Source organism: Falco punctatus (assembly GCF_963210335.1).
Source record: "Falco punctatus genome assembly, chromosome: 4".
NCBI classification, from domain to species: Eukaryota; Metazoa; Chordata; class Aves; order Falconiformes; family Falconidae; genus Falco; species Falco punctatus.
The window spans coordinates 26,139,905-26,152,883 of NC_137583.1; positions in this window are offsets into that span (position 1 = coordinate 26,139,905).

Consider the following 12,979-nt stretch of genomic DNA (forward strand, 5'->3'; position numbering starts at 1 on the left):
ATGATCATGTTAGTGTTCGTGCACAAGCTTTCTTCACTCTGCTGGGCCAAGAAGTACAAAAACCAGGTACAGTTCCTGCTCTTGGGAGCTTGTTTTCTTTTTCCCTTATTTTACCACTTTCATTATTTAGCACACTCAGAGTCATGTCATGCTGAAGGAAGGATTTTCAAGACCATGCTGATTTTCATGGGAGCTGGGTATTCAGATCCCCTCAGCACTCTGAAATGTCAGGCTGAACATCCCAGCAGCTCCTTCCTCTAAGGAAATGGTTATATTTAATAATGCAAGTAAAATCCCCACAGGTGCGACGAGAGGACTAACACACAAACAACTTGGAACCGGTGCTCTCAGGGGAGCACAGTGCATGGACCAGAGGGGAAACCAGCCCGGTTCGTTCCTGCTTCCGTAAAAGTGCCGGTTTTGTACCGCGTTTTCCCCTCCATCAGCTCCTGCCATCAGACAGACCAGGGCACCGCAACCCAACGCAACCCAACCGGTGATACGGGCAAATGGGCTCTCCTTTCCTTGCCTGCAGCTGCAGCGTACCTCCACGGAGCACAGCGCTGGAAAATCCTGGCTCGCCTTTACCCGCCGGCTCTGCAGCCTTCCTCCACTGCTGTGGGGTGGGAGAGCAGCCCCGCAGCCACAGGAGATGCAGAGACAACAGGTGCAGGAGCAGGCTCCCATAGAGACATGATTCACATCCTCAGGAAGGGACCTCATCCTCCCACAGGCAACCGAGGAGCTGCTCTGTGGAAGGGAAAGCACTGAGAGCGCCGCAGGGCTGCTGCTCGCTGTGGGAAATGTGTGAGCAGAGCGCCTGGTGCGAGGCTGCAGGCTTGGGGCTGCAGGAGACATGCCCAACAAGCCCTTTCCAACAAAAATCCCAAACCACAACTAACAAATTGCAGGGGTTCAGGTCAGAAGCCCACCGCAGTCGCACAACCTGGTGCGTTGCACCAAGCATGCTGCAATGTGCCTGCGGTGCCGGCCGACTCCAGCCCTGCAGCATCACTGCACCGGTGGGGAGAGCCAGCCCCCGAGGCCAGCAAAGAGGCAGAAACCCAAAAGACAAGGTATGTTCTCTCCATTTCCCAAGCAAGCTTTGCCTGCACATGTGCAGGAGCCCCTAACACTGCTGCCGTGGTCGGGACCATGCCGGAGCTGCTGTCCCGGAGCAGCAGCTTGCGTGGGAGAGCAGGCAAGCTCCTGGCAAGCACGCTGCAGCCTCCAGCCTTGCATCGATGTGGGGATGCTGCTCCCTTGGTGCCCACATTGGCTTTCTCTAAAAAATTCAAAGAAGCTGGAGAACAGATTTTTCTCTTTTTTCAGCATTTGTTTCTCAGGGACCTAAATCCGCCACAGGAAACAGGTGGAGGAAGAGTCAAAGTCTAATTAAATATAAAGGTGTCTCAGCAGTGCTCAGCGGCCTCCGCCTCCGTTTGCGGATGCTGTCTTGCCCCACCAGCTTGCCAAGAGGGCCAGGGCAGGGCCAGGGGACCCTGCGGCCTGGACAGGGGACACTGGGGCAGGAATGGGGACACTGGGGCAGAGACAGGGGAGCCTGGGGCAGGGACCCACTGCACCCTCCCTGTGGGTGCAGCCAGGCAGCTCCGCGAGCAGCAAGTCTTCACTCTGGCTCCCAGGCCCCGCATCTCTCCATGCCCCCTTGCAGCGCTGCAGAGCTCGTGGAGGCGTTGGGAGGCTGCGCCTGAGCGCAGGTAAAGCTGAGAGGGGCAGCAGGCTGGGTGCAGGTGGGTGGGGGTTTGGGAGGGTCTCCCAGTGCTTGGGGGTGCACGCTGAGGCAGCAGCACTGCTCCTTAGAGCCCAGGAGATATACATAAAGTTGTAAAAGCTTTCACCTGAAATGTTCTTGCCAGGAAGGGGCAGATACACACACACATTTCTTTTTTTTTTTTTTTTTTTTTTGGAGGAAACCCTGGTCCCACCAAACTTCAGAAAAGCTGCTTGTTGCTCACAGCAGACGATCCTTCAGGCTCCGGGCAGCAGCTGCCCAGGCGGTACCTGGAGGGCAGCGCGGCTGTAGAAACCAGCATGGGGCAAAGGGCCCGTGGGGCTCAGCTGCCACAGGAGCTGCTGCTGCTCTGGGCAGCGCTGGCCCCACTGGTCACCCACTGGGGAGGGGGGTCTGCCCTGGGCTGTGCAGGCACACTGGGGATGGAGGGGGTAACGGGCAGGGCCCCCCCCGCAATGGGGCAACGTCAGCAGTGCTGGTTTTTCCCTTGCTGCTTTCACAGTTTTTGCATGTTTCACGTCCTCCGTGCAGAGAGGATGGAGCGAGGAATAGAGAAGCTGCGTTCATGTGAGGAGAGACCTAGTTACCCACCCACCGGAGGCAAGAGCATCCTTCGCAGCCAGCCGCTGTGTGAAAAAAAAAAAAAAAGCAGCCCAAACGTTAGTGCCTGAGCATTACATAAATGGCACGGGTGGCCAGCGGCAGGAGAGCACCGGGAAGGAGAGCACTGGGAGCACTGCGATGCTCAGCTGGAACATCCGCTGCTCCAGTCTTAGATGTGAAAGCAATCCTTTCATTTACCTCCACCCAAGTTTTTCAGCAGCCTTGTTTTGGTCTGGCGGGGCCAATGCCGAGCTGCTGGCTGCTCTGGCTCTGCGTCGATGTGCTGGAGGGGAATCAAACAGGGCTGTGGCCGAGGGCACGGGGACCACTGCCCATGGTGGTGGGGCTGCTGAGGACACAGTGTGCTCTGGCCAGCCGCAGCCCTGCAGAGAGCCTCTGCTCACCCAGGGAAGGTTTCAAGCACAGGGTGCAGAGACACCCAGGTATGTTGGGCAGAAAAGAGGAGACCTGGGCAAAGAAAGCAACGAAGTGCTGTCCCTCATGGTCCCCAGAGCACAGGTTACCCAGCTGGCAGAGAGCTGGCGCATGCTGACCCTCCACCCTGGGGCAGCAGGGCACAAGCAAGCGAAGGGACTGCAATAAAAAGCCGTAGTTAAACAGGGCTCCATCCACCCCAAGCCCGTCCGCTCCACGCAGAGCAGGCAGGACAGCATCTCCCCATCACACCAGAGAGCACAATTTCCTGCAGAAGCAGAGCTTGTGCCCTCATTCCAGGCTCTGTGGTCCTTTGCCCGGGACTCCCAGGCATCCAAGAGCAAGTGAGGATGGCCTGGGGTGCAGTGCCCAGTGGGGAGCTGCCAGGCTGTGAGGAGCAGCGGGGCAGAGCCAGAGAAGCAAGCCAGTTCCTGGCTCAGCATGCAAGCTTGCAGTGCCCGGTGGTCAGGGCTTGTGCAAATGCACTGCTGTTTTTCAGACTCCCCAAGGTTTCTTCCATCCCTCCTCAAGGCAAAGCACTCTGCAGATGAATAAATGAGATGAAGAGCCTGTGCTGTTTGCTGCCCCGCAGCGATACACCCTCTGCTTGCTCCGGCAAGGGGCACAGGCGCCAAATCTGCCAAAAAGCTGCAGAACACGCGTGCTCCAAACCTGCAATGCACGGAGAGTGCAGTCACACATCGGCTATTTGCATGCTTCGGCACATCACAAACATGGTTAGGCTATTTAAATGTTTTATATTCCTGTCTGCTGGCTTTCAGGGAGAACAAATTAATTCTGTTTCATGTACCCAGAAATGGTACACATCAAACCACCCTCCTGTACAGTTGGTTAAACAAAGTTAGTGGTAAAATCCTTGGGGTTTTGCTGCTTGTTTCCAAACCCTTTTGATCAATACGTGGCTTTCATGTCCTATGACTCTAAGATAGGAAGTGGCCCTTACTTCTTGCTATTGATCCAAACCGGTGGGAGTTCCCGCTGCCTGCCAAGCGGGCTGGCACACAGGTGAATCCAGCCTGGTGGCAGGAGCCGGAGTGGCACTGCCAGCTCAGCTTGTCTCACCAGTGTGCAAAGGGGACGTCCAGGCTCAGGACAGCCAGGCAACAGCATTCAGAGTTAAGGACAGCATTACATATTTCTTCTGAGTTATAAAAGCAGGACCCAAACTGAACAGCAACAAGACCAAGCTGTAAGCGATGGGCTTGAGCTGATGCACGGTGACTTTCCCATCCAGCTGCACTGATGCAGTCCCTGAACCTGCGTGTGCACCCCAGGGTGCCTGGCACGCTCCCGGCCTGGCAGCTGTTCACCCCTTTCCCTTCCTTAGGATCAGTCTTGTCCAGGGACCAAGCCCAGCTCTGGAGGCAGAGCAGTGGGGAAGCAAGGTGCAGCACACCCACCGGTGCCAGTGCCCGGAGGCCCCTGCCAGCCTTTCCCATCTCTCCGACAGGGGCTGCAGCTCCTGCTTCTTCTGAAATGCAAAATGACTCTGCTTGTGCCATGGCAAACTCCACCTGCTATCCCCCAGGAGCTGGATTTCTCTGCAGCACTCCTTCTCATAAAGTATGGCTGGTTTTATGTACATGGCTCATCACATCGCTCAGAAAAATCATCTGATCATGAAGTTATTCATCCAGCCCGGCAAGGAGCTCCATTTAAATAACAATGAGGCTCAGTTGCAGGCGCGGGGCTGATCCCGGTGCACAATGACTTCTTCATTAAGCTTTGCCTCAGAGGGTTTTCCTCACAGCTGAGCCATTAACCTCTTCACTTACAGCCACACTCTGCTGCTCCACACCCAGCCGGTCCTGCCCTGAGCCCACAAACCCACAGAGCCCAGATGGGCCCAGCTGCAGGGATGCGCTGGGGATGCTCTGGAGCCTGTTTCTTCAGGAATGCTGTCACCTGGGTGCCTTGAATCCTGGGAGATGGAAATCCTCAGATAGATGTTCCTACGATGGCATTGGCCTTTCTCCACTCCCAGCTTACCCTGGCACCGCTGCTGGCATGCCCTCAGCAAGTAAATCCTTTCACAGATGCTTCACGGAAAATCGGGTGACTTTTCCCTGACTGCTCCATCTGGCTTGTACCGCTGAAACATTGTGCTCATCCTCTGCTCCCTTTCACCCAGCAGCTCTGCTCCTGGGCCACCATCTCTCCAGCTGATCTGGTCATTTCCCAGCAAAACCAAGCCTGGGATAAAGCATAGATCTCCCATTAGCACAGGGTGGGGGCTGCCTTTTCTCACCACTTTTATCTCGTGTTCTTTTCCGCTGGAGATGGTTCCAGCTTGAAGGCGAGCATGCAGGCGAGAGCTGTGGGCCAGGCATGCCAGGGTCCTGCATCCCTGTCCCCCAACATCCCATCGGCCACCCTTCCTCGACCCCATAGCTGGAGGGAGCGTGCCTGGGTACTGTGGCAGAGCTGGCAGAGGAGAGGTGCAGGGGATGCTCACAGAGGCTTTGCAGCTGGAGACATGGGTTTCCCTCCTTCCCCCATCCATGGTGCTCTCTTGTTTCTACCTTCCCAGCAGCCTCACCCTCAAAAGCCTACCATGTGGACACCTGCCACCACTCAACACTGCTACTGGTGGAAGCTGTGGATGGCACTGCTCTGGTGCCACCAGCCCCTTCCCCAGGCCTGGCTGAGCCCACCCCAGGTCACACATCTCCTGCGCTGTGAATCCTTATGCACAGGTTTGTTACTGGAGTATCCCTAATGGGCTGCAATAGCCACGGCCGAGGCACCTCACCTTCCCTCGGAGGAGTGGGGACGCCGGGAGCCTGTCCGCAGCTTTACCGCTGACTTATTGCTGCCATCTTCAGCTGCAGCATCGCCTCTCTGCAGCTGGGTTACTCCTCTCCAGCCTGGTCCAGCAGTGCTAGTACAGACAGGCAAGCTGCTGTTTGTGATGGCTTTGAAACTCCAGCACCAGAGCTGCAGGCAAGCTGGTCTGCTCTGCATGGTGGGGAGCATTGTGGGACCTCATGGTACTACCCAGACCACAAGCATTTGAAGTCAGTCAAAGCTGGGGACAAAAAGCAATGAAAAGATAAATTGAAAGCAGAGAACAACATCCCTGTTGATGAATTTCCAGAAGTATTTGAAAAAGTTTCAACACCCCCCCCCAAAAAAAAAAGAAAAAAAAATCCCCCAGAAAGACTTGCTGTTACTAATTTAGAAATCAAAAGAATTTTTGAATGGAAAACATTTGCATGAGGTTTTCACTCCTCTCTCACTAAATGACTTGGGTTTGGTTTTGGAGTGCCTCAGCTACTCTTGGGTATGGTTCACCCCAAGGGCATCCCTGGGGGCGGCAGGTGGAGGGATGCGGGTGCCTGGTGTGTCCCCTGGGTGCCAGGGTCCTGCCCCAGCAGCTCCCACCAGCAGCCGTAGCGCTGGGCAGGGGAGCGAGCTCAGCACTGGCTGAGTGGGGTTTTTCTGCTGTAAATCACAGCAGGTTGTTTTACTCCATGAGCTGCAAGGTTTATTTATCCTTCCCTTACGCTTGCTTATCTGTGTTTGTTAGCCAGATCATACCGGTTGCCATCTGGAAGAAGCTGTAAATTATTTTCTGGCTTTTCCCTACCAACTGCGGCTCCTCCAGCTCCTTCCTGCCCTCGCAGAGCTGGGAGTTCTGCGGCGGGGAGTGATGGATGTCGGCTCCACAGTGCTTGACCCTGCCATGGGCTGCTGGCAGGGCCATGGAGACCCACGAGCCACAGGTCCAAGGGGCACAGAGCCCCACAGAAGCTCCGGTCTCCAGGGGGATTTTCCCCTTGTTTCTGTGTGTGGATGCCAGGCCATGGCAAACCCGCTCACCGCTCCCAGCCCTGAGCACTTGCGGTTTGCTGCGACACAGGAGGAGGGTCTGTGCTCCGCCAGTCCCTAAGCCAGCCGCATTCCCCAGCTCTCCCTCTGTATTCCTCTTCCCAATGTCCATCCCCCCCAAATCCAGCTGCTTCTGCACCCCAGGGCAGCACTGGGGCCTGAGGACAGCCCCCGAGACCTCACCTGGGCTTTCCCAGGCATCTCCCTGCTCCAGGCCACCTGCTCTGGGAACAAGTGGAAGGTGAAATGCTCAGCACTCCCAGCTCCACCTGGACTGTGGCCATCAGGGTGCTGTGAGCTGGTCTGTGACGGAGCATTCGGTGCGTGAAGGGCCACCCTGCCATCTTCCCTCCCCGCTTCCATCAAGGTGGAATCTCCTCCCCTGAAACGGCTTGCTGGACTGTCAGCAGGTATCTGAACATAATTAAATCCTGCTGCTTTTTCAAATGTCCTTGGAAACCTTCCGCCTGACCTATTTCTGGCACATCCCAGCAATGACAGTGCCTGTGGGGTGCCCCTGCCAGCCCCCCAAGCCCCCTGCCCACGCAGGCAGCGTGCCCTGCCTCAGCCAGGGCAGCATCACTGCTCATGGTGTTTGTGAGTGATGGGTGTAAGCTGGACCAGACTGCTAGCAGGTGCGGGGAAAGGCAAGGGGAAGGGGGAGGGGAAGGGAATAGGGACTGGGATGGGAACAGGGAAGGGGAAAAGAACAAGGAAGGAGAAGGAGAAGGAGAAGGAGAAGGAGAAGGAGAAGAGGAGAGTGGGATGGGAACAGAGAAGGGGAAGGGGATAGGGAGTGGGATGGGAATAGGGACTGGGACAGGGAAGGAGAAGGGTATGTGGACGGGGGACTGGGATGAGGGTGGGAAAGAGGAAGGGGAAGGGGATGAGGAAGGAGAAGGGGAAGGGAAGGAGAAAGGGATGGGGACAGGGAAGGGGATGGGGATGGAGATGGTAATGGGGAGGGGAAGGGGAAGAGGAAGTGGAAGGGGGAGGGGACCCCACCACCCTCGGCCCCACTGCCGCTTGCCGAGGGAGCGCTGGCGGAGACCCCAGTGCCCGGGGCAGCCCTGGCAGACGCGGGTGTCCCCGCACCCCCGGCATCTCCGCGGCTCGGGATGTCACCGTTCTCATGGCAACGGCAGCGCTGGGAAAAAAAAAAAAAAAAAAAAAAAGAGAGAGAGAAAAGGAAAAAGAAAAGAAAAAAAAGGCAGAAAAGGGGAAAGGAGCGGGGGGAGGGGAGGGGCGGCGGGGGGTCGGTGCTTAGAGGCCACCCCCCGCCCCAGGGACATTCCCCCCCGGCCGCACAGGGGGATGCTCGGGGGGGCCCGGGGCAGCCCCCTCCCCTCGGCCCCGCCTTAGCCACGGCAGCGGCTCAGGCAGCAGAGCCGGGGGTCTGCCCGCTCCCCCCTGCCCCCCGGCCGCAGCCCGGGGGTCCCCAGCTCTCGGGCCGTTCTGCGGCAGGCGGGGACCCCCAGCTGGGGCGGCAGCTTGGGGGCTGGGAGCGGGCTGGGACCCCCGGGCGGCCCCGCTGCCCCCCCGCGCTGTCGGGCCCGGGGGGGCCCTTGGCCGCCCTCGGCGCCGCCGTTGCAGAGAAGAGGAAGCCCGGCCAGCGCCGAGGTGCCAATTACTCCTTCATTAGCAGCCAATGTATTTCTTTATCAGCCGTGTGCTTCTCTGTACAATGTTGATCATTTTGATGGAGCATTTGTTTTAATTTCCCAAATGAGGAAGCAATCTTGTAAATATTGTGCGGTAATTAAAATGGCTATTTATTGTGCAGCATTCTGGCTGCTGCCAGCATAGAACTTGATTAGCATTCCCCTTCCACCGAGCCCTTGCTCCGGCCGGTGCCGGTGCCCCAGCGAGCTCCTTTGCCCTCACACCTCTGCTCTGCCGGCGGCACGGCCAGCGAGGTGCAGCTGAAGCCCCTCGGCGCCCGCGGGTCCTGCTGCTCCCATTCCTGGCTGCTTCCAGGCGAGGTCCAATACCCTCCAAAAGCCGAGAAACCCAGCAGTGAGCGATGGAAACCGTTCCTGGAGCAAAACCTGCTCCTGGGGGGTCTTGCTGGCAGCAGCGGGATCAGCTGCTGTGGGCAGTTGTGGGAGACGATGGAGTAACACAGGTTGGGGAGGAGAGGGGGGGCCCTGGGGCAGCGACCCCTTTGCCAGCGATGGCCTCAGGTCAGGGGGGTCCTGTGCGCCCTCTGCTCGGCCCAGGGGTGGTGCCTGCCCCAAGGTGTGCGGTGGTCCCACAGCACAAGGATGGCAGGTGCCCCCCACCCCACCACCGCCGGCATGGGGGACGGGCACACACCCGGACAGAAGTCCTGGTAAGGGACCGCAGTGTCCCCAGGGGATCTGCCCTGTTGGGTGGGCTTGCAGCCCCGCTGTGGGGCTGGGCAGTGGGTTTAGCCCATTTCCAGAGCCCACACCTGCGTCTCAGCAAGGGGCTGCCGTCCCCAGGCTGCCTGTGGCTGTGGTGGGCTCCACGCTGCTGCCCGCAGCAGAGTTCCCAGTGACCTCCATCAGGGCTGACCTTGGAGGAGGCTGGGGACAGGGACGGGCACACGGCCACATGTGGGGTCATGCAGTCGGCTCTGCAGCCCCTGCGTGGGGTCGGGCAGCACGAAGCTGCAGTCCAGCAATAAAACAGGCTGTGCATGGCTGGGGGGGAGCAGACATTCTCTAAGATGGTTCAAAATCCTCCTCCCGGGTCTCCATGGTGACCAGGAGCCTGTGCCATCGCCAGCACTGGGTCGAGGTGGAGGGCAGACAGCAGTGCTGCCCAGGAGCAGAGTGGCTGTGCCACCATGGACCAGAGAGGTGGGGACATGCTGGGGGTGGGAGAGGGGCCCAGGGCCCGGGCAGTGGGACCGCAGGATGCTCATGCACCTCCACCACCAGCACTCACCCCAAGCCTTACGGCGAGGGTCAGGTGTTGCGTGTCTGAACCTGGACTTCCATCCCCAACACATTTGCATGAACACAAATTAGTTACATGAAGCTTTGCCTTGTGTGGTTTCCTCTCCACAAACATTCAAAGTGACAAAAGCTAAAAAAAATATAAATAAATCTATCCAAATCCATTTAAAAAAATCCTTTAAAATGTAAATCCCTCCAGCCTGAGTGATGCCAGGTAAAGAAACACTTTGGTGCTGGGGGAAGTGAGGCTGAATGTCACTGGGTGTGCGGAGAGGAGCTGGAGCCCCCACTGCCCAGGAGCAGTGCAGCTCCCTTGCCAGCCAGGGGGAAGAGGGGCTGCGGGGGTCCCAGGCTCCCCCAGCACCCCATCCCCTGGGATCCCTCCACACTTCTGTGCCTGCTCCTCTACGGGGAGCCTGAGTGGGCTGCTGATAACAGCAAAAAGAAATTAAAGATCAAAACCCCAAGGAGTAGAAGCAGAAGCAAGGGGTGGGCATTGGAGGGATAGCCCCCTTTCCCCCCCATTTCCCTTCCACCAGCCTTGCTCCAGGGCCTTTCCCGCTCTGCTGCTGGCTCTGGCACTGCTCAGTCGGGCCCCAGAGCCAAGCTGGGGATGTCCCCGCCTGCCGCCCACCAAACACCCCCAGGTCTCTGGCTGCCATTGTTCGCAGAAGCCTCTGGAGCTTTGTGTGTGGTGGTGAGGTTCGTTAGTGCTCTTTGCATATATGCTAATCAGCGGGGAAGCTGCTCTGGCATTTGCGCCTTGTTCTTGGGCTGCGGAGTAAATATAGCAGTGGAGGCTGGCGCAGCTCTCCGGGGCTGCATGGTGGCAGGGGATATGGCACATGGGAGCGAGGGATGTGGCACAGCAGTGAGGGATGTGGCACGGTGGCAGGGGATGTGGCACGGCAGCGAGGGATGTGGCACAGCAATGAGGAACGTGGCACGGTGGCAGGGGATGTAGCACGGCAGTGAGGGATGTGGCAAGGTGGCAGGGGATGTGGCATGGCAGCGAGGGATGTGGCACAGCAGTGAGGGATGTGGCACAGCAGCAAGGGATGTGGCACGGCAGCGAGGGACGTGGCACGGCAGCGAGGGATGTGGCACAGCAACGAGGGATGCTGCCCAGCCTCGGGGCGCATCTCCCAACCCCATGGGCACCATCCAAGCACAGGAGGGCATGAGCCCGTCCCCCGCCTGCGCCGCCTGGACCCCACTAATGGCACAGCTTTAAAGCTTCCCCAGAATACATTCAGACTCCCACTCCCTTTACCATCGCCTCGCTCCCCGTCTCCTACATACAGATGCCAGCTCACGCGCCGTACCAGCTCCGCACGTCATCGCCCACCTCCGCTGTCCCCCGCGTCCCCGTGCCGGTGCCCACACAGCCACCCAGCACACCCCAACCCTGCAGCGAGCACCCATGGGAGCTCCCCATGGCACCAGCACCCGGGGTGGCGAGCAGGGTGCTCCGAGGGCTCACAGACACTGGGAGGAGGGTGCGGGGTAGGAGGGAAGAGACGTGCCAGCCAGATCATGAGCTGCCTTGGCAGCCTCCCTGCTTGTTCCCTCGGGGCTGCCACTGGCCAAGGGCTGCAGGAGCTGCAGGGGCTGCAGGAGCTGCAGGAGTTGCAGGAGCTGCAGGAGCTGCAGGCCCCCTCGTGCAGGGCCATTGCTGCAGGTGTCCCCTGGGGTGCCCCCTCCCCTGCAGCACCGGAGGAGACTGGGGGCTGCACATCCCTTGGCTTCTTCATGAAAAGCCTAAAGTGCCTCCCTGTCCCCGTGCTGGTGTCACCGCTGCTCTGCCTGTGTCCAGATTTTAGTGCAACTCGTGGTTTTTGAAGGTCTTTTTTTACACAAGCTGGTGCCAGAGTCCCCTGGCTTGCCCCCGCAGGCAGGAGGGAGCTGGGAGATGCCGGGAGGTGCTGGGGAGCCTGGGAGCAGGTCCTCGCTGTGGAAGCAGGTCCAGCCTTGACTGGTAGGTGCTGGCAAGGGGCAGAGCATCCCCCTGCCCCCCAGCCGCCCACCCGGCAGCTGTCTGCATCTGCCTTCCACAGCCACTGCGGCTCTGCCCAATGGACAAAACGAGCTAAAATAATTCAGTCACCTCTTATTTTTAAGTCTGTGATTTTTCCAGCTGTAGACTGTCAAAGAAAACCTTTACAGCAGAGCAAAGTGAGAATTCCCAGATGCTCTCATGGGGCATGTTCTAAAAAGCATTCATCCGTCATACCCTGCTGCAGCCACACTCCTGGCATCCTGATGTGCTGCCTCTGCTCAGGGATGCTGCTGTTTGAAGAGGAGGCTTTGGGGGAACACGCTGCCAGACACCCCTAATCCTTTTGAGGGGAGAATTTGAAGGAAAAAAATCTGGGTGCTCCTCCTCTCCTGGACGGCAGGAACTGGGGCTGCGGGCAAGCAGGCGGCACGGAACAGCGAGGCGTTGTTCTGCCTGGGAATGAAAAGCCCTTTGTGAGCCCTGCGTGGCGGCGCGGGCAGGGAGGCCGCGCCGTGAGGCTCCACCGCCGAACAAATAACCACCATGGGGCTGGCACTGCATGCCTTGCCGAGCTCGGGGCCACGGTGATTTCTTCGTGTTATGAGCACTGTTGTCTGTTTATCGCTAACGTGCTGGGTTGTTGCTTCTTCACTTTTTCCCCGTCACCTGGGCTGTCCTGGAGGCAAGCTGAGGGTGCTCAGGCATCGGCACGGTGATGGAGCCAGGTGTCCTGTGATAAGGGACTCGGTCCTGCAGTGTCTGTGTCCAGGCTCCCAGAGAGCAGCCCGAGAGAGCAGAGCTCCCTCCTGGCTGGTTCATCCCTCGGCCCCCCGGGGGGGAGCCATGCCGGCCCCCCCGGGGGCAGCGGGGATGAGCTGCCACCCCTCAGCAGGGACCAGGCAGCCAAGGCTGGGCGGCACTTACCGCCATGGCCATGGGCATCCCCACGGGGGTATGGGGCTGCATCCCACCCCAGTGCTGCATAACAGCAGGGGGGCAGGGACCCCCCACAGATGGGCCGTGGCCCCAGGTCGCTGAGCTCAGGGCTGAGCTGTGCTGCTCTGTGCATGGGCAGCGTGTGGGTGATGTGGACCGAGCACCGCGCTGGGGTCATCCAGCACTGCACCTCGCTGCCACCCCGGCCCCCCATCACAGCACAGTGGCTGCTTGCCCGGCCGCGAGTTCCCTGTCCCCGAGGGGGCTGCAGCACGGTGGAGCTGGGCAGGTCTGCGAGCCGGGGAAGGAGAGAGACTCAGCCAAATTAACCAACTCATTAATTCTCACGTTTGCACGCTGCGTATCAGCTATTTCCAGTGTGATGCTGTTGCCAGCGGCTGCATCCCACGCAGCCACCAGCCAGGGCGGGCAGAGCCACCCCTGCCAGGGACCAGGGCATTGGCTGCAGCCCAG